Source organism: Arachis ipaensis, chromosome B1, assembly GCF_059453495.1.
Source record: "Arachis ipaensis isolate K30076 ecotype BB chromosome B1, ASM5945349v1, whole genome shotgun sequence".
Lineage (NCBI taxonomy): Eukaryota > Viridiplantae > Streptophyta > Magnoliopsida > Fabales > Fabaceae > Arachis > Arachis ipaensis.
The window spans coordinates 113788284-113811156 of record NC_142436.1 but is presented as its reverse complement, the minus strand read 5'-3'; the positions used below and the strand labels follow the sequence as shown (position 1 = coordinate 113811156).

Here is a 22873-nt window from a genome sequence, read left to right as displayed (position 1 = left end):
AATTCTCACCAATGATATACATAAGTATTTTTATCTTTATTTTCTATTTATTTATTATTTATTTTCGAAAACTCCATAAACATTTGATATCCACCTGACTGAGATTTACAAGGTGACCATAGCTTGCTTCATACCAACAATCTCCGTGGGATCGACCCTTACTCACGTAAGGTTTTATTACTTGGACGACCCAGTGCACTTGCTGGTTAGTTGTAATGAAGTTGTGAATGAAAAAAGATTTATTAAGACGTGCGTACAGAGTTTTTGGCGCCGTTGCCTGAGATCACAATTTCATGCACCAAGTTTTTGGCGCCGTTGCCGGGGATTGTTCGAGTTTGGATAACTGACGGTTCATCTTATTGCTCAGATTAGGTAATTTTCTTTTTGTTTTATTTTCAAAAAAGTTTTCAAAAATCTTTCAAAAATTTCTCATCCATTTTCGAAAAAAAATTTTTCTTTTCAAAATTTTTTATTATGTTCTTCAGAATTTTTAAGAATGAATTTAGAGTTTCATGAAGCATGTTGAAGCCTGACTGGCTGTAAAGCCATGTCTAAATTCATTTGGACTGGGGCTTCCAACCCAACATTATCAAGAGCAAGCTAGTTGTTGCTAATCCACCTGCTGCTGTTCCAGATCCACCTGATTTACATGCTAAAGCTTGACTGGCTATTAAGCCATGTCTAACCCTCAGATTGGAGCTTTAGACTAAGAGTGCAAGATTCCTGGAATTCATATTAAAAATTTTGGAATCCTTATTTTTCTTTTTCAAATAATTTTCAAAAAATCCAAAAAAATTAGAAAATCATAAAAAAAAAAAAAATTTTGTGTTTCTTGTTTGAGTCTTGAGTCAGATTTTAAGTTTGGTGTCAATTGCATGCTCATCTTGCATTTTTTTCGAAATTTCATGCATTCATAGTGTTCTTCATGATCTTCAAGTTGTTCTTGGTAAGTCTTCTTGTTTGATCTTGATGTTTTCTTGTGTTGTGTCTTTTCTTGTTCTACATGTGCATTTTTTCATTCATAGTGTCTGAACATGAAAGATTTCTAAGTTTGGTGTCTTGCATGTTTTCTTTGCATAAAAAATTTTTCAAAAATAAGTTCTTGATGTTCATCTTGACATTCAAAGTGTTCTTGGTGTTCATCTTGACATTCATAGTGTTCTTGCATTCATCACATGTTTTGATCTAAAATTTCCATGCATTGAGCATTTTCATTGTTTTTCTCTCTCATCATTAAAAATTCAAAAATAAAAAAAATATATCTTCCGCTTTTTCACTCATAAATTTCGAAAATTAGATTTGACTTTTTTCAAAAATTTTTAAAATCTAGTTGTTTTTATGAGTCAAATCAAATGTTCAATTTAAAAATCTTATCTTTTTCAAAAATCAAATCTTTTTCATTTTTCTTAGTTATTTTCGAAAATTTTAAAAATATTTTTCAAAAAATATTTTTCTTATCTTTATCACATAATTTTCGAAAATAACATCATCAATTAATGTTTTGATTCAAAAATTTCAAGTTTGTTACTTGCCTGTTAAGAAAGATTCAAACTTTAAGTTCTAGAATCATATCTTGTGATTTCTTGTGAATCATGTCATTAATTGTGATTTTAAAAATCAAATCTTTTTCAAAACTAATTTCAATCATATCTTTTCAAAAATATCTTTTTATCTTATCTTTTTCAAAATCATATCTTTTTCAAAAATTTGATTTTAAAATATCTTTTCTAACTTCTTATCTTCTTATATTTTCAAAATTGATTTTCAAATTTGTTTCAACTAACTAACTAACTTTTTGTTTGTTTCTTATCTTTTTCAAAACTACCTAACTAACCCTCTCTCTCTCTAATTTTCGAAAATATCTCCCTCTTTTTCAAAAATTCTTTTTAATTAACTAATTGTTTCAAAATTCAATTTTAATTTATTTCTTCTTTTAATTTTCGAAAATCACTACCCATTTTTCAAAAATAATTTTTGAAAATTCTATTTCTCTCTCATCTCCTTCTATTTATTTATTCATATACTAACACTTCTCTTCATCTCACATCTTTGCTTTCCTCACCCTTGTGTTTCTTTCCTTACATTACATTCTTTTCTTCTTCTTTTCTTCTACTCACACAGGGACCTCTATACTGTGGTAAAAAGGATCCCTATTATTATTATTTTTCTGTTCCCTCTTTTTCATATGAGCAGGAGCAAGGACAAGAATATTCTTGTTGAAGCAGATCCAGAACCTGAAAGGACTCTGAAAAGGAAACTAAGAGAAGCTAAATTACAACAATCCAGCAAGCACCTTTCAGAAATTTTCGAACAAAAAGAGGAGATGGCAGCCGAAAATAATAATAATGCAAGGAGGATGCTTGGTGACTTTACTGCACCTAATTCTAATTTACATGGAAGAAGCATCTCCATCCCCACCATTGGAGCAAACAATTTTGAGCTGAAACCTCAATTAGTTTCTCTGATGCAGCAGAACTGCAAGTTCCATGGACTTCCATCTGAAGATCCTTTTCAGTTCTTAACTGAATTCTTGCAGATCTGTGATATTGTTAAGACTAATGGAGTAGATCCTGAAGTCTACAAGCTTATGCTTTTCCCGTTTACTGTAAGAGACAGAGCTAGAGTGTGGTTGGACTCTCATCCCAAAGATAGCCTAAACTCTTGGGATAAGCTGGTCACAGCTTTCTTAGCCAAGTTCTTTCCTCTTCAAAAGTTGAGCAAGCTTAGAGTGGATATTCAAACCTTCAGACAGAAAGAAGGTGAATCCTTCTATGAAGCTTGGGAGAGATACAAGCAACTGACCAAAAAGTGTCCTTCTGACATGCTTTCAGAATGGACCATCCTGGATATATTCTATGATGGTCTGTCTGAATTAGCTAAGATGTCATTGGATACTTCTGCAGGTGGATCCATTCACCTAAAGAAAATGCCTACAGAAGCTCAAGAACTCATTGACATGGTTGCTAATAACCAGTTCATGTACACTTCTGAGAGGAATCCTGTGAGTAATGGGACACCTCAGAAGAAGGGAGTTCTTGAAATTGATACTCTGAATGCCATATTGGCTCAGAACAAAATATTGACTCAGCAAGTCAATATGATTTCTCAGAGTCTGAATGGAATGCAAGCTGCATCCAACAGTACTCAAGAGGCATCTGCTGAAGAAGAAGCTTATGATCCTGAAAACCATGCAATAGTAGAGGTGAATTACATGGGTGAACCCTATGGAAACACCTATAATCCCTCATGGAGAAATCACCCAAATCTCTCATGGAAGGATCAAAAGCCTCAACAAGGCTTTAATAATGGTGGAAGAAACAGGTTTAGCAATAGCAAGCCTTTTCCATCATCCACTCAGCAACAGATAGAGAACTCTGAACAAAATACTTCTAATTTAGCAAACTTAGTCTCTGATCTATCTAAGGCCACTGTGAGTTTCATGAATGAAACAAGGTCCTCCATTAAAAATTTGGAAGCACAAGTGGGCCAGCTGAGTAAAAGGATCACTGAAATCCCTCCTAGTACTCTCCCAAGTAATACAGAAGAAAATTCAAAAGGAGAGTGCAAGGCCATTGATATAACCATCATGGCCGAATCCAAGGAAAAAGGGGAGGACGTGAATCCCAAGGAGGAAGACCTCCTGGGACGTCCAGTGATCAATAAGGAGTTGCCCTCTGAGGAACCAAAGGAATCTGAGACTCATCTAGAGACCATAGAGATTCCATTGAACCTCTTTATGCCCTTCATGAGCTCTGATGTGTATTCTTCTTCTGAAGAGAATGAGGATGTTACTGAAGAGCAAGTTGCCAAGTTCCTTGGTGCAATCATGAAGCTGAATGCCAATTTATTTGGTAATGAGACTTGGGGAGATGAACCTCCCCTGTTCACCAATGAACTGAATGCAATGGATCAACTGAGATTGCCTCAGAAGAAACAGGATCCTGGAAAGTTCCTGATACCTTGTACCATAGGCACCATGACCTTTGAGAAGGCTCCATGTGACCTGGGATCAGGAATAAATCTTATGCCACTCTCTGTAATGGAGAAACTGGGAATCTTTGAGGTACAAATTGCTAAAATCTCATTAGAGATGGTAGACAATTCCAGAAAACAGGCTTATGGACAAGTTGAGGACATATTAGTAAAGGTTGAAGGCCTTTACATCCCTGCTGATTTCACAATCCTAGATACTGGGAAGGATGAGGATGAATCCATCATCCTTGGAAGACCCTTCCTAGCCACAGCAAGAGCTGTGATTGATGTTGACAGAGGTGAATTAGTCCTTCAATTGAATGAGGACTCCCTTGAGTTTAAAACTCAAGGACATCGTTCTGTAAATATGGGAAAGAGGCACAGTAAGCTTCTCTCAAAACAGAGTCAACTAGAACCCCCACAGTCAAACTCTAAGTTTGGTGTTGGGAGGCCACAACCAAACTCTAAGTTTGGTGTTGAACTCCCATATCCAAACTTTAAGTTTGGTGTTGGGGAGTCTCAACAATGCTCTGAACATCTGTGAGGCTCCATGAGAGCCCACTGTCAAGCTATTGACATTAAAGAAGCGCTTGTTGGGAGGTAACCCAATTTTTATTTATCTAATTATATTTTTTATTAGTTATATGTCTTCATAGGTTCATGATCATGTGGAGTCACAAAAGCAACTGAAAAAATTGAAGAAAAATAAAAAATAGCATAAAAAAATAGCACACCCTGGAGGAGGAGTTCATTGGCGTTCAAACGCTAGTAAGGAGCATCTGTCTGGCGTTCAGCGCCAGAACAGAGCATGGAGCTGGCGCTGAACGCCAGAAACAAGCATGAAGCTGGCGTTCAACGCCAGAAATATGCTGCATTTGGGCGTTGAACGCCCAGAACAAGCATCAGTTCGGCGTTTAAACACCATAATTGCATGCAAAGGCATTTTACATGCCTAATTGGTGCAGTGATGTAAATCCTTGACACCTCAGGATCTGTGGATCCCACAGGATCCCCACCTTCCCTCCTAATAATCCTAGTTTTTTTTCCACATCTTCTTCTTCATCTATTCTTTCTTCTTTTGCTCGAGGGCGAGCAACATTCTAAGTTTGGTGTGGTAAAAGCATAGCTATTTTTTTGCTTTTCCATAATCATTGATGGCACCTAAGGCCAGAGAAACCTCAAAAAAAAAAAAAAGAAGAATAAAAAAAGAAGAGAAAAAGAAGAAAAAAGGGAAGACAAAAGCTTCCACCTCCAAGTCATGGGAGATGGAGAGATTCATGTAAAGGATCTATAGCTCAGTGGTAGAACATTTGACTGCAAATCAAGAGATCCCTGAGATACCTCAGGAGATACATTTTCCCCCCACACAATTATTGGGAGCAACTAAGGATAGGAGCACCAAAATCACTAGGGATCAAGCAACAAAGACAAGGAAGAGACATAGAAGAGCTCAAGGACATCATTGGTTCCTCAAGGAGAAAACGCCACCATCACTAAGGTGGATTCATTCCTTGTTCTTACATTCTCTGTTTTTCATTTTCTTTATATTAAGTGCTTATCCATGTTTGTGTCTTATTACATGATCATTAGTATTTAGTAACTATGTCTTAAAGTTATGAATGTCCTATGAATCCATCACCTCTCTTAAATGAAAACTGTTTTAATTCAAAAGAACAAGAAGTACATGAGTTTCGAATTTATCCTTGAACTTAATTTAATTATATTGATGTGGTGACAATGCTTCTTGTTTTCTGAATGAATGCCTGAACAGTGCATATGTCTTTTGAAGTTGTTGTTTTAGAATGTTAAATATGTTGGCTCTTGAAAGAATGATGACAAGGAGACATGTTATTTGATAATCTGAAAAATTATAAAAATGATTCTTGAAGCAAGAAAAAGCAGCAAAGAACAAAGCTTGCAGAAAAAAAAGAATAGCGAAAAAAAAAATAGAAAGAAAAAGAAAAAGCAAGCAGAAAAAGCCAAAGCTCTTAAAACCAAAAGGCAAGGGTAAATAAAAAGGATCCCAAGGCTTTGAGCATCAGTGGATAGGAGGGCCTAAAGGAATAAAATCCTGGCCTAAGCGGCTAAACCAAGCTGTCCCTAACCATGTGCTTGTGGCGTGAAGGTGTCAAGTGAAAACTTGAGACTGAGCGGTTAAAGTCAAGGTCCAAAGCAAAAGAAGAGTGTGCTTAAGAACCCTGGACACCTCTCATTGGGGACTTTAGCAAAGCTGAGTTACAATCTGAAAAGGTTAACCCAGTTATGTGTCTGTGGCATTTATGTATCCGGTGGTAATACTGGAAAACAAAGTGCTTAGGGCCACGGCCAAGACTCATAAAGTAGATGTGTTCAAGAATCAACATACTGAACTAGGAGAATCAATAACACTATCTGAACTCTGAGTTCCTATAGATGCCAATCATTCTGAACCTCAATGGATAAAGTGAGATGCCAAAACTATTCAAGAGGCAAAAAGCTACAAGTCCCGCTCATCTGATTGGAGCTATGTTTCATTGATAGTTTGGAATTTATAGTATATTCTCTTCTTTTTATCCTATTTGATTTTCAGTTGCTTGGGGACAAGCAACAATTTAAGTTTGGTGTTGTGATGAGCGGATAATTTATACGCTTTTTGGCATTATTTTTAGTATGTTTTTAGTAGGATCTAGTTACTTTTAGGGATGTTTTCATTATTTTTTATGTTAAATTCACATTTTTGGACTTTACTATGAGTTTGTGTGTTTTTCTGTGATTTCAGGTATTTTCTAGCTGAAATTGAGGGACTTGAGCAAAAATCAGATTCAGAGGTTGAAGAAGGACTGCTGATGCTGTTGGATTCTGACCTCCCTGCACTCAAAGTGGATTTTCTGGAGCTACAGAACTCAAAATGGTGCGCTTCTAATTGCATTGGAAAGTAGACATCCAGGGCTTTCCAGCAATATATAATATTTCATACTTTGGTCGAGTTTAGACGACGCAAAAGGGCGTTGAACGCCAGTTCTATGCTGCTGTCTGGAGTTAAACGCCAGAAACACGTCACAAACCAGAGTTGAACGCCAGAAACACGTTACAACCTGGCGTTCAACTCCAAAAGAAGCCTTTGCACGTGGAAAGCTAAAGCTCAGCCCAAGCACACACCAAGTGGGCCCCGGAAGTGGATTTATGCATCAATTACTTACTTCTGTAAACCCTAGTAGCTAGTTTATTATAAATAGAACTGTTTACTATTGTATTAGACATCCTGGATTGTATTTTTGATCCTGTGATCACGTTTTGGGGGCTGGCCATTCGGCCATGCCTGAACCTTTCACTTATGTATTTTCAAATGGTAGAGTTTCTACACTCCATAGATTAAGGTGTGGAGCTCTGCTGTTCCTCATGAATTAATGCAAAGTACTACTGTTTTTCTATTCAATTCAACTTATTCCGCTTCTAAAATATTCATTCGCACTTCAATATGAATGTGATGAACGTGACAATCATCATCATTCCCCCACGAACGCGTGCCTGATAACTACTTCTGTTCCACCTTAGATTGGATGATTATCTCTTGGATCTCTTAATCAGAATCTTCGTGGTATAAGCTAGATTGATGGCGGCATTCATGAGAATCCGGAAAGTCTAAACCTTGTCTGTGGTATTCCGAGTAGGATTCAGAGATTGAATGACTGTGACGAACTTCAAACTTGCGAGTGCTGAGCGTAGTGACAGACGCAAAAGAAGGGTGAATCCTTTTCCAGTATGATCGAGAACCTCAGATGATTAGCCGTGCTGTGACAGAGCATTTGGACCATTTTCACAAGAGGATAGGATGCAGCCATTGACCACGGTGATGCCTCCAGATGATTAGCCATGCAGTGACAGCGCATCGGACCATTTTCACAGAGAGGATGAAAAGTAGCCATTGACAATGGTGATGTTCTTACATAAAGCCAGCCATGGAAAGGAGTAAGACTGATTGGATGAAGACTGATGAGCGGATAATTTATACGCTTTTTGGCATTATTTTTAGTATGTTTTTAGTAGGATCTAGTTACTTTTAGGGATGTTTTCATTAGTTTTTATGTTAAATTCACATTTCTGGACTTTACTACGAGTTTGTGTGTTTTTCTGTGATTTCAGGTATTTTCTGGCTGAAATTGAGGGACTTGAGCAAAAATCAGATTCAGAGGTTGAAGAAGGACTGCTGATGCTGTTGAATTCTGACCTCCCTGCACTCAAAGTGGATTTTCTGGAGCTATAGAACTCAAAATGGCGCGCTTCCAATTGCGTTGGAAATTAGACATCCAGGGCTTTCCAGCAATGTATAATAGTCCATACTTTACCCAAGTTTAGACGACGCAAACTGGCATTCAACGCCAGATCTCTGCCCAATTCTGGCGTCCAGCGCCAGAAACAAGTTGCAAAGTGGAGTTCAACGCCCAAAATGGCACAAAAGGTGGCGTTCAACTCCAAGAAGGACCTCTACACGTGCAAAACTCAAGCTCAGCCCAAGCACACACCAAGTGGGCCCCGAAAGTGGATTTATGCATCAATTACTTACTTCTGTAAACCCTAGTAGCTAGTTTATTATAAATAGGACCTTTTACTATTGTATTAGACATCTTTGATCAGTTGTATGCTATCCTAGATCACGTTTGAGGGCTGGCCTCTCGGCCATTCCTGAACCTTTAACTTATGTATTTTCAACGGTAGAGTTTCTACACTCCATAGATAAAGGTGTGGAGCTCTGCTGTTCCTCAAAGATTAATGCAAAGTACTACTGTTTTCTATTCAATTCAACTTATTCCGCTTCTAAGATATTCATTTGCACTTCAACCTGAATGTGATGAACATGACAATCATCATCATTCCCTATGAACGCGTGCCTGACAACTACTTCCGTTCTACATTAGACTGAATGAGTATCTCTTAGATTACTAATACAGGGGACCGAGTCCGAGATATTGGGATCTTCGTGGTATAAGCTAGATTGATGGCGGCATTCATGAGAATCCGGAAAGTCTAAACCTTGTCCGTGGTATTCCGAGTAGGATTCTGGGATTGAATGACTGTGACGAGCTTCAAACTCGCGAGTGCTGGGCGTAGTGACAGACGCAAAAGGATACTAAATCCTATTCCAGTATGATCGAGAACCTCCAGATGATTAGCCATGCAGTGACAGCGCATCGGACCATTTTCACAAGGAGGAATAGGATGCAACCAACGACAAAGGTGATGCCTCCAGACGATTAGCCGTGCTGTGACAGAGCATTTGGATCATTTTCCCGAGAGAGATCGAAAGTAGCCATTGGCACCGGTGACATCCTTACATAAAGCTAGCCATAGAAAGGAGTAAGATTGATTGGATGAAGATAGCAGGAAAGCAGAGGTTCAGAGGAACGAAAGCATCTCTACACGCTTATCTGAAATTCTAACCAATGAATTACATAAGTATTTCTATCCTTATTTTAGTATTATTTTCGAAAACCCCATTACTATTTTATATCTGCCTGACTGAGATTTACAAGGTGACTATAGCTTGCTTCATACCAACAATCTCCGTGGGATTCGACCCTTACTCACGTAAGGTATTACTTGGACGACCCAGTGCACTTGCTGGTTAGTTGTGTGAAGTTGTGAACCATGGTATTGGCATCATGTTTTTGGCGCCATTACCAGGGAAAGAAAGAGCAATGAATTTTACATAATCAAAGTGTAATCACAATTTCGTCCACCAAGTTTTTGGCGCCGTTGCCGGGGATTGTTCGAGTATGGACAACTGACGGTTCATCTTGTTGCTCAGATTAGGTAATTTTCTTTTTGTTTTGTTTTCAAAAATTTTTCAAAAATCTTTCAAAAATTTTTCCTTTGTTTTCGAAAAAAATTTTAAAATAAAAATGTTTTCAAAAATAAATTATTCTATGGCTTCAAAACTTTCAAGAATGAATTCTAGAGTTTCATGGTAACATGTTGAATCCTATTTGGCTGAAAAGCCATACCCAAACTCCTTTGGGATTGGTCTTCAAATAATCACCTCAATGGATGTAAATCCATTCTGAAGCTTGAATGGCTATTAAGCCATATCTGACCCTTTGATTGGAGCTTTAGACTAAAGAGCACAAGTTTCCTAGAATTCATATTAAAGATTTTGAAATCCTTATTTTTGTTTTTCAATTAATTTTCGAAAAAAAAATACAAAAAAATTAGAAAATCAAAAAAATCAAAAATATTTTTTGTGTTCTTGTTTGAGTCTTGAGTCATGTTATAAGTTTGGTGTCAATTGCATGTGCATCTTGCATTTTTTCGAAAATTCATGCATTCATAGTGTTCTTCATGATCTTCAAGTTGTTCTTGGTAAGTCTTCTTGTTTGATCTTTGCATTTGCATGTTTTGTGTCTTTTCTTGTTTTTCATATGCATTCCTGAACTCTTTATGTCTAAGCATTAAAGAATTCTAAGTTTGGTGTCTTGCATGTTTTCTTTGCATTAAAATTTTTTCAAAAATGTGTTCTTGATGTTCATCATGATCTTCATAGTGTTCTTGGTGTTCATCTTGACATTCATAGCATTCTTGCATGCATTCATTGTTTTGATCCATAACTTTCATGCATTGCATCATTTTTCCTGTTTTTCTCTCTCATCATAAAAATTCAAAAATAAAAAAAAATATCTTTCTCTTTTTCTCTCATCAAATTCGAAAATTTGGATTGACTTTTTCAAAAATTTTTAAAATCAAGTTGTTTCTTATGAGTCAAATCAAATTTTCAATTTGAAAATCTTATCTTTTTCAAAAATCAAATCTTTTTCAAATTTCTTAGTTATTTTCGAAAATTCCAAAAATATTTTTCAAAAATCTTTTTCTTATTTTTATATCAAATTTTCGAAAATAACAATCACAATTAATGTTTTGATTCAAAAATTTTAAGTTTGTTACTTGCTTGTTAAGAAAGATTCAAACTTTAAGTTCTAGAATCATATCTCATGATTTCTTGTGAATCAAGTCATTAATTGTGATCTTAAAAAATCAAACCTTTTTTCAAAACCAATTTCAATCATATCTTTTCAAAAATATCTTCTTATCTTAGCTTTTTCAAAAATATGACTTCAAAATATCTTTTCTAACTTCCTAACTTCTTATCTTTTCAAAATTTGTTTCAACTAACTAACTAACTTTTTGTTTGTTTCTTATCTTTTTCAAAACTACCTAACTAACTCTCTCTCTCTAATTTTCGAAAATATCTCCATCTTTTTCAAAAATTCTTTTTAATTAATTAATTATTTTAACTTTTGATTTTAAAACTTTCGAAAAAAATACTAACCTTTTTCAAAAACCATTTTCGAAAATCACTAACCCTTTTTCAAAAATAATTTTCGAAAATCCTCCTCCCTCATCTCCTTCTAATTATTTATTCATCCACTAACACTTCTCTTCATCTCACATCACTACTCCTATCCTTACCCTTGTGTTTGGATTCTTCATTCTTCTTCACCCCTATTCCTTTTCTTCTTCTACTAACAATAAGGAACCTCTTTACTGTGACATAGAGGATTCCTCTTCTTTTCTTTTTCTCTTCTCTTTCTTATGAGCAGGGACAGAGAAAAAGGCATTCTTGTTGAAGCTGATCCAGAACCTGAAAGGACTCTGAAGAGAAAACTAAGAGAAGCTAAATTACAACAATCCAGAGACAACCTTATTGAAAATTTCGAACAAGTAAAGGAGATGGCAGCCGAACCCAACAACAATAATGCAAGGAGAATGCTTGGTGACTTTACTGCACCTAATTCCAATTTACATGGAAGAAGCATCTCCATTCCTGCCATTGGAGCAAACAAATTTGAGCTGAAACCTCAGCTAGTTTCTCTGATGCAGCAGAACTGCAAGTTTCATGGACTTCCATGTGAAGATCCTTTTCAGTTCTTAACTAAATTCTTGCAGATCTGTGATACTGTTAAGACTAATGGAGTAGATCCTGAAGTCTACAGGCTCATGCTTTTCCCTTTTGCTGTAAGAGACAGAGCTAGAATATGGTTGGACTCTCAATCCAAAGACAGCCTGAACTCTTGGGATAAGCTGGTCACGGCTTTCTTAGCCAAGTTCTTTCCTCCTCAAAAGCTGAGCAAGCTTAGAGTGGATGTTCAAACCTTCAAACAAAAAGATGGTGAATCCCTCTATGAAGCTTGGGAAAGATACAAACAGTTGACCAAAAAGTGTCCTTCTGACATGCTTTCAGAATGGACCATCCTGGATATATTCTATGATGGTTTATCTGAGCTATCAAAGATGTCATTGGACACTTCTACAGGTGGATCCATTCGCCTAAAGAAAATGCCTGCAGAGGCTCAAAAACTCATTGACATGGTTGCAAATAACCAGTTCATGTACACTTCTGAAAGGAATCCTGTGAATAATGGGACGCCTATGAAGAAGGGAGTTCTTGAAATTGATACTCTGAATGCCATATTGGCTCAGAACAAAATATTGACTCAGCAAGTCAATATGATTTCTCAGAGTCTGAATGGAGTGCAAGCTGCATCCAACAGTACTCAAGAGGCATCTTCTGAAGAAGAAGCTTATGATCCTGAGAACCCTGCAATAGCAGAGGTGAATTACTTAGGTGAACCTTATGGAAACACCTATAACTCATCATGGAGAAATCATCCAAATTTCTCATGGAAGGATCAAAAGCCTCAACAAGGCTTTAATAATGGTGGAAGAAACAGGTTTAGCAATAGCAAGCCTTTTCCATCATCCACTCAGCAACAGACAGAGAATTCTGAGCAGAATCCATCTAGCTTAGCAAATTTAGTCTTTGATCTATCTAAGGCCACTGTGAGTTTCATGAATGAAACAAGGTCTTCCATTAGAAATTTGGAAGCACAAGTGGGCCAGCTGAGTAAAAGGATCACTGAAATCTCTCCTAGTACTCTCCCAAGCAATACAGAAGAGAATCCAAAAGGAGAGTGCAAGGCCATTGACATAAGCACCATGGCCGAACCTGTAGAGGGAGAGGAGGACGTGAATCCAAATGAAGGAAGACCTCCTGGGATGCCCAGTGATCAATAAGGAGTTTCTCTCTGAGGAACCAAAGGAATCTGAGACTCATCTAGAGACCATAGAGATTCCATTGAACCTCTTTAAGCCATTCATGAGCTCTGATGAGTATTCCTCTTCTGAAGAGAATGAGGATGTTACTGAAGAGCAAACTGCCAAGTTTCTTGGTGCAATCATGAAGCTGAATGCCAAATTGTTTGGTATTGAGACTTGGGAAGATGAACCTCCCTTGTTCACCAATGAACTAAGTGATCTGAATCAACTGACATTGCCTCAGAAGAGACAGGATCTTGGAAAGTTCATAATACCTTGTACCATAGGCACCATGATCTTTAAGGCTCTGTGTGACCTTGGTTCAGGGATAAACCTCATGCCCCTCTCTGTAATAGAGAAACCGGGAATCTATAGGGTGCAAGCTGCTAAAATCTCATTAGAGATGGCAGATAATTCAAAAAAACAGGCTTATGGACAAGTAGAGGACGTGTTAGTAAAGGTTGAAGGCCTTTACATCCCTGCTGATTTCATAGTCCTGGATACTAGAAAGGAAGAGGATGAATCCATCATCCTAGGAAGACCTTTCCTAGCCACAGCAAGAGCTGTGATTGATGTGGACAAAGGAGAATTGATTCTTCAAATAAATAAGGACAACCTTGTGTTTACAACTCAAGGATCTCTCTCTGCATCCATGGAGAGGAAGCATAAAAAGCTTCTCTCAAAGCAGAGTCAACCAAAGCCCCCACAGTCAAACTCTAAGTTTGGTGTTGGGAGGCCAAAACCAAACTCTAAGTTTGGTGTCAAACCCCCATATCCAAACTCTAAGTTTGGTGTTGGGAGGTCTCAACAAAGCTCTGCACATCTGTGAGGCTCCATGAGAGCCCACTGTCAAGTTATTGACATTAAAGAAGCGCTTGTTAGGAGGCAACCCAATTTCTATTTATCTAACTATATTTTTCTTAGTTATATATCTTTATAGGTTCATGATCATGAGGAGTCACAAAATAAATATAAAAATTGAAAACGGAATCAAAAACAGCAGTAGAAAAATCACACCCTGGAGGAAGCATCTGCCTGGCGTTCAACGCCAGAACAGAGCATGGTTTTGGCGCTGAACGCCCAGAATGGGTAGTATCTGGGCGCTGAACGCCCAGAATGGGCATCATCTGGGCGCTGAACGCCCAGAACAAGCATGGTTCTGGCGTTCAACGCCAGAAATGGGCAACAAATGGGCGTTGAACGCCCAAAATGGGCACCAACCTGGCGCTGAACGCCCAGAGTTGTGTGCAAAGGCATTTTGCATGCCTAATTTGGTGCAAGGTTGTAAATCCTTGAACACCTCAGGATCTGTGGACCCCACAGGATCACCTCAGGATCTGTGGACCCCACAGGATCCCTACCTACCTCCACTCACTTCTTCTCACCCCTCTTTCACACAATCCCATAAACACTCTTCCCCAAAACCCTTCACCAATCACCTCAATCTCTCTTCCCCATCACCTCTTCACCACTCACATCCATCCACTCTTCCCCATAAACCTACCTCATAAACCCCACCTACCTTCAAAATTCAAAATCAATTTCCCACCCAAACCCACCCTATATAGCCGAAACCCCACCCCCCTCCCATCCCTATATATAACCCTCCATTCTTCCTCATTTTCACACAACAAAACCCTCTTTTCTCTTCTTGGCCGAAACACAACCCCTTCTCCCTCTCCTCCATTTCTTCTTCTTCTTCATCTATTCTTTCTTCTCTTGCTCGAGGACGAGGAAAATTCTAAGTTTGGTGTGGTAAAAGCATAAGCTTTTTGTTTTTCCAATACCATTGATGGCACCTAAGACCGGAGAATCCTCTAGAAAAGGAAAAGGGAAGACAAAAGCTTCCACCTCCGAATCATGGGAGATGGAAAGGTTCATCTCCAAAGCCCATCAAGACCACTTCTATGATGTTGTGGCCAAGAAGAAGGTGATCCCGAGGTCCCTTTCAAACTCAAAAGAAATGAGTATCCGGAGATCCGACATGAAATTCAAAGAAGAGGTTAGGAAGTTCTAACAAATCCCATCCAACAAGTCGGCATCCTAATGGTTCAAGAGTTCTATGCCAATGCATGGATCACCAAGAACCATGATCAAAGTAAGAACCCGGATCCAAAGAACTATGTTACAATGGTTCGGGGGAAATACTTAGATTTTAGTCCGGAGAATGTGAGGTTGGCGTTCAACTTGCCAAACATGGAAGAGAACGCACGCCCCTACACAAGGAGAGTCAACTTTGATCAAAGGTTGGACCAAGTCCTTATGGACATATGTGTAGAAGGAGCTCAATGGAAGATTGACTCAAAAGGCAAACCGGTTCAACTAAGAAGACTGGACCTTAAGCCTATAGCTAGAGGATGGTTGGAGTTCATTCAATGCTCAATCATTCCCACTAGCAACCGGTCTGAAGTTACTATAGACCGGGCCATCATGATCCATAGCATCATGATTGGAGAAGAGGTGGAAGTTCATGAGATTATACCTCAAGAACTCTACAAGGTGGCTGACAAGTCCTCCACTATGGCAAGGTTAGCCTTTCCTCACCTCATTTGCCACCTATGCAATTCGGTTGGGATTGACATAGAGGGAGATATCCTCATTAAAGAGGACAAGCCCATCACTAAGAAAAAGATGGAGCAAGCAAGAGAGCCCATTCATGGAGCTCAAGAGGCGCAGGAAGCTCATCACCATAAGATCCCGGAGATGCCTCAAATGCATTTTCCTCCACAAAACTATTGGGAGCAAATCAACACCTCCCTAGGAGAATTAAGTTCCAACATGGGACAACTAAGGGTGGAACATCAAGAGCACTCCATCATCCTTCATAAAATAAGAGAAGATCAAAAAGCAATGACGGAGGAGCAACAAAGACAAGGAAGAGACATAGAAGAGCTCAAGGACATCATTGGTTCCTTAAGAAGGAAACGCCACCATCACTAAGGTGGATTCATTCCTTGTTCTTATTTCTTCTGTTTTTCATTTTCTATGTTATGTGCTTATCTATGTTTGTGTCTTCATTACATGATCATTAGTAGTTAGTAACTATGTCTTAAAGTTATGAATGTCCTATGAATCCATCACCTCTCTTAAATGAAAAATGTTTTAATTCAAAAGAACAAGAAGTGCATGAGTTTCGACTTTATCCTTGAACTTAGTTTAATTATATTGATGTGGTGACAATGCTTCTTGTTTTCTAAATGTATGCTTGAACAGTGCATATGTCTTTTGAAGTTGTTGTTTAAGAATGTTAAATATGTTGGCTCTTGAAAGAATGATGACTAGGAGACATGTTATTTGATAATCTGAAAAATCATAAAAATGATTCTTGAAGCAAGAAAAAGCAGCAAAAAAACAAAGCTTGCAGAAAAAAAAATAGGCGGAAAAAAAAGAAAAAGAAAAAGCAAGCAGAAAAAGCCAAAAGCTCTTAAAACCAAGAGGCAAGAGCAAAAAGCCAATAACCCTTAAAACCAAAAGGCAAGGGTAAATAAAAAGGATCCCAAGGCTTTGAGCATCAGTGGATAGGAGGGCCTAAAGGAATAAAATCCTGGCCTAAGCGGCTAAACCAAACTGTCCCTAACCATGTGCTTGTGGCGTGAAGGTGTCAAGTGAAAACTTGAGACTGAGCGGTTAAAGTCAAGGTCCAAAGTAAAAAAAAAAAAAGAGTGTGCTTAAGAACCCTGGACACCTCTAGTTGGGGACTTTAGCAAAGCTGAGTCACAATCTGAAAAGGTTCACCCAATTATGTGTCTGTGGCATTTATGTATCCAGTGGTAATACTGGAAAACAAAGTGCTTAGGGCCACGGCCAAGACTCATAAAGAAGCTGTGTTCAAGAATCATCATACTGAACTAGGAGAATCAATAACACTATCTGAACTCTGAGTTCCTATAGATGCCAATCATTCTGAACCTCAATGGATAAAGTGAGATGCCAAAACTATTCAAGAGGCAAAAAGCTATAAGTCCCGCTCATTTGATTGGAGCTATGTTTCATTGATAGTTTGGAATTTATAGTATATTCTCTTCTTTTTATCCTATTTGATTTTCAGTTGCTTGGGGACAAGCAACAATTTAAGTTTGGTGTTGTGATGAGCGGATAATTTATACGCTTTTTGGCATTGTTTTTAGTATGTTTTTAGTAGGATCTAGTTACTTTTAGGGATGTTTTCATTAGTTTTTATGTTAAATTCACATTTCTGGACTTTACTATGAGTTTGTGTATTTTTCTGTGATTTCAGGTATTTTTTGGCTGAAATTGAGGGACTTGAGCAAAAATCAGATTCAGAGGTTGAAGAAGGACTGCTGATGCTGTTGGATTCTGACCTCCCTACACTCAAAGTGGATTTTATGGAGCTACAAAACTCAAAATGGCGCGCTTCCAATTGCGTTGGAAAGTAGACATCCAGGGCTTTCCAGCAATATATAATAGTCCATACTTTGCCCAAGTTTAGAAGACGCAAACTGGCGTTCAACACCAGCTCTCTGCCTAATTCTGGCGTCTAGCGCCAGAAAGAAGTTGCAAAGTGGAGTTCAACGCCCAAAATGGCACAAAAGGTGGCGTTCAACTCCAAGAAGGACCTCTACACGTGCAACACTCAAGCTCAGCCCAAGCACACACCAAGTGGGCTCCGGAAGTGGATTTATGCATCAATTACTTACTTCTGTAAACCCTAGTAGCTAGTCTATTATAAATAGGACCTTTTACTATTGTATTAGACATCTTTGATCAGTTGTATGCTATCCTAGATCACGTTTGAGGGCTGGCCTCTCGGCCATGCCTGAACCTTTCACTTATGTATTTTCAACGGTAGAGTTTCTACACTCCATAGATTAAGGTGTGGAGCTCTGCTGTTCCTCAAAGATTAATGCAAAGTACTACTGTTTTCTATTCAATTCAACTTATTCCGCTTCTAAGATATTCATTTGCACTTCAACCTGAATGTGATGAACGTGACAATCATCATCATTCCCTATGAACGCGTGCCTGACAACTACTTCCGTTCTACATTAGACTGAATGAGTATCTCTTAGATTACTAATACAGGGGACCGAGTCCGAGATATTGGGATCTTCGTGGTATAAGCTAGATTGATGGCAGCATTCATGAGAATCCGGAAAGTCTAAACCTTGTCCGTGGTATTCCGAGTAGGATTCGGGGATTGAATGACTGTGACGAGCTTCAAACTTGCGAGTGCTGGGCGTAGTGATAGATGCAAAAGGATAGTAAATCCTATTCCAGTATGATCGAGAACCTCCAGATGATTAGCCATGCAGTGACAGCGCATCGGACCATTTTCACAAGGAGGAATAGGATGCAACCAACGACAAAGGTGATGCCTCCAGACGATTAGCCGTGCTGTGACAGAGCATTTGGATCATTTTCCCGAGAGAGATCGAAAGTAGCCATTGGCACCGGTGACATCCTTACATAAAGCTAGCCATAGAAAGGAGTAAGATTGATTGGATGAAGATAGCAGGAAAGCAGAGGTTCAGAGGAACGAAAGCATCTCTACACGCTTATCTGAAATTCTAACCAATGAATTACATAAGTATTTCTATCCTTATTTTAGTATTATTTTCGAAAACCCCATTACTATTTTATATCTGCCTGACTGAGATTTACAAAGTGACTATAGCTTGCTTCATACCAACAATCTCCGTGGGATTCGACCCTTACTCACGTAAGGTATTACTTGGACGACCCAGTGCACTTGCTGGTTAGTTGTGCGAAGTTGTGAACCATGGTATTGGCATCATGTTTTTGGCGCCATTACCAGGGAAAGAAAGAGCAATGAATTTTACATAATCAAAGTGTAATCACAATTTCGTCCACCAAAGACAGCGGGAAAGCAGAGGTTCAGAGGAACGAAAGCATCTCTATACACTTATCTGAAATTCTCACCAATGATATACATAAGTATTTTTATCTTTATTTTCTGTTTATTTATTATTTATTTTCGAAAACTCCATAAACATTTGATATCCGCCTGACTGAGATTTACAAGGTGACCATAGCTTGCTTCATACCAACAATCTCCGTGGGATCGACCCTTACTCACGTAAGGTTTTATTACTTGGACGACCCAGTGCACTTGCTGGTTAGTTGTATCGAAGTTGTGAATGAAAAACGATTTATTAAGACGTGCGTACAGAGTTTTTGGCGCCGTTGCCTGAGATCACAATTTCGTGCACCAAACACCATCCACATTCGTCACAAAGGATCTTCCATGGTAATACATAATAGTAATTATAGCCATCTACAAACAACAATTGATAATCAACACCATACTCTTCCAAAAAAAATCTAACCAATGTAAGGCATAATTAACCAAGAACATATAACTAAACTAAATCCTAACCCAACATTAAATGGCGAACATCATTACACTGAACAAAAATAAGAAAAAAAAATCAAACAACATCAGAGAAACCAAACACTAACTCAAACTAATAGCCAGAACAATGCAAGTAAAAAAAGAACAACAAATGGATTCGACAACACAGAACATAACAAACAAAAAAATGATAAAAAAATAGAGCAACACACAGTGGATATTGATGAGTCCATATTTGATGGTATATTTTGGCTCAATTTGGATGGATTCTAGCATATGAACTCACACTTAAACACCAAAATAGCATACTCTTGTGTTTTGTCCCTAATTTGATCCTAATTGTGAAAACATGCAATTTTGTGCTTTAATAGAGTAATTTAGTCCCACTTTTGTGCTATTCGATACCGTGATCTATTTTGTGAGTGATTTCAGGTCATTTAAGCAAGGTTGGCTAGGCAAAAGTGGAAGAAAGCATGTACAAGGGAGAAAACGTGAAGAAAACAAGGAAAAGCACACACGGCGAAGTGTTTGTGCGCACAGCCATGCATGCGCACGCACAAGCAAGAATTTCCATGTGTGCGTACGCACGCACCTGTGCATACGCACAGGTCAATTTTCAGCCGCGTGTGCAGACGCACACGTCTGTGCGTCCGCACAGGTCCTAACACGTGATTTCATTAATAATGCATGTGCTTCGCGATTTCTAAGGCCTCTTGGCCCATTTTGGAAGGCTGGAATGCTATTTTGGAGTGCTATATGAAGGAGAATTAATCACTTATGAAAGGGGGGAAAGCATTGGAGCAAATTTTACATAGTTTTCATAGTAATTAGGAATAGGAGTAGTGTAGAGTAGAAAGCTTTCTTAGGGTTTATCAATTTCCATTGTAACATTTTATAGCAAGCTTTGATTTTGGATTTTGCTTCTTTAATTGTAAGTACTCTCAATTTTTCCTTTAATTAAAGCACTTTTACTTTCATTTCCTTTTGGTTCAAGTTACTTTGTTCATATTACAATTTTGTATTTCTTGAAGTTTTGATTGATGAATTTTACATTTCATGCTTCCTTTATGTTTGATTGCTTGTTTATGTTTAGTTTTGTTGATAGTTGGTTATAGTTTTGCATTTTACTTTGCAATTTTTCATGTTTTTCTTTTATGCACACAAGGTGTTTGTGAAAATGCCAACTCTAGATTTTGAGTAGATTTTTCCACCTTGCCTTGTGGTTTGAGTTCCTAGGATACTAGAGTTATAATGTCCGACATTTAGTGGTAATTCTTGGGTAGTTAGTTGACCCTTGTTTCCATTGACGCTAGCCTTTTATCAACTAGTTTGATAAGTTGGCTAGGACTTATGGATTAAGGTCAATTATGCTTGCTTGACTTACTCCTCGATGGTTGGGGTTGACTAGGCGAGATTGACTCATCATAATTACCATAGTTGTGGTTATGGCGATGATAGGATTCCTTGGATACTCATTCCCAAGTCAAGGCTCTCTTATTGCGTTTTCACTAAGTTTTGATCTTATCTTCCCTTTACTTGCATTAATTACAATTTTGCTCATTGCTTAGTTCTTTTAATCTTTCGTTCTTTGATTTCACAAAACCCCCCTTTTTGTCACCCTTAACAACCGGAAGCATAACATTTCATTTGCATTCCTAGGGAGAACGACCCGAGGTTTCATTGCTCTTGGTTATTTATTTTAATTTGAATTTGACATTTGATTAAGATAATTTGTTGTTGGTTTGGACTATGCTACTAATGAATTGATTCTTGATTCTAAATCGGCAAGAATTCTCTCATCAAATTTCAAATTCTAAACCGGCAAACGGTGTTATATCTGTTGGTTGTTGTGAATATGTTAATAGTGCAAATAGCTCTTTTTGGTTGTTTGTTTGCTTTTGTTAGTAGGTTTTTGTTTATATTTTCTTGATGACTTTTTCACACCATCACCACAATGCACCCCAATGGAACCCAAACACTCACCTTCATAGTCACCAATCTTACACACCATTCCCTCACTACATACAAAACCAAACCCTTACCCCCATGAGTTTGATTGTCAACCTTCATTACCTCAATCTTCATCTTCGTGTATGGATCAAGCCACACAAGAAGTATTTTTCATGCTCATTCAAGAATAACAAGAGTTTCGGAAGAAGCAAGAGCAAGTCATGTGTACCTTAGCAAAAGCTTTGGATCATTTAGCTTCATTGCGTTCATGCCACAAGCAAGAAATCCTAGTGGATGAATGTATGGAACTGAGTGATAAGTGTGGAGTGAAAGAAGAATTGCAAAATCAAGTAGAAGATGTCAAGTTAAAACATGAAGCACAAGAGGAAATAAATGAAGAGTCGGTAGGAATTGATCAAGAGGATTCCATCATTCAAGATTTTTTGTCCAACTTGGGTAATTCCTTTTATGACCTTCATGAACCTCCATTATTAGATTTAGGAGGAGATGTTGATGTGGACTTCACAAAAACTCAAATTTTTTACTTGAGTGATGATGAAAAAGACTCAAAAGAGGTTGAGGAAGATTCTGTTTACCAAGAAGTGAAGATAGTCGTGCAAGAACGAATTGAGCGGGCGACGACTTCTCTAACAAGATTTCTAGGCCCACATCAATATGCCGTTTTGGAAACGGATGGTCAACTTTGAACCTTTTTTGGAGTAGTGGATGGTGAAAAGAAGAATGTTGATTGGCTAAAGAGTGGAAAGTTCATCAACAGAGCCAATCCAACATTTGAAGCTCAATTTTGGTGCAAGAGTCACTTTAGTGGATTCCGGGGAGTGCACAAGCATGTCAATGGTGATGGAGAAACTCAAGTATGGGATCTGGACATTAATTTCAAGAATCAATACCTAAGGATCCTCGTTACTAGCTTGAAGTCTCTTATAAGTTTCATGCAACTTAATTGGGACCCCGGAGGTCGAAAAAATAGCAAACTTGGTTGGAGATTCAAGGAGGAGTGGAAGCATAAGCTGCCCTAGTAAGGATCTCCTCACCAAGTCCAACTTAGAAATATAAACCAAAGTGCTAGGTGGGAGACACCCCACCATGGTAATATCCTTCTAACCCTCTCTCTTTTAGCTTTTGTTTCATGAATAATTGGTTAGTTTGCTTGGTTGGTTGGTCTTATTTTGATGTTTGTTGAGCACTTTTGGTAAAATAATATGTTTTAGGGAGTTTTGCGATGTTTTGGGACTTGAAAACCTGTTTGGATGTCAAGTTTGATGCCTTAGAGTAAAAATTTTTGTTGCAGGAACAGAGATCTGTGCATCCGCACAGCCTTGTGTGTGCGCACAGATCCCCTGCTTTCCCCATTTTAGTGCGTCCGTACAGTATCGTGCGCACACACGACCCTCAAAACTCCCTCTGCTCACAGCACACGCACGGCTTGTGCGTGTGCACACCACTTTCTTTTCCCTTCCATGCGTCCGCACACCATGCGTGCGGCCGCACACGTTCAAAAAAAGGGGGGGCCTTGTGCGAGCGCATCAC

At 38.3% G+C, this 22873-nt stretch overlaps 2 non-coding genes across 2 annotated transcripts; both read right to left on the bottom strand.

Moving 5' to 3' along the window:
- Positions 1 to 2719: 2719 nt before the first annotated feature.
- LOC148577988 (small nucleolar RNA R71) lies at positions 2720 to 2827 on the bottom strand. Its single transcript, XR_015904465.1, has one exon. It is a non-coding gene; the product is annotated as a small nucleolar RNA R71 (small nucleolar RNA).
- Positions 2828 to 12072: 9245 nt separating this feature from the next.
- Positions 12073 to 12180, bottom strand: LOC148577987 (small nucleolar RNA R71). The gene has a single exon (XR_015903014.1). It is a non-coding gene; the product is annotated as a small nucleolar RNA R71 (small nucleolar RNA).
- Between the last annotated feature and the right edge of the window lie 10693 nt (positions 12181 to 22873).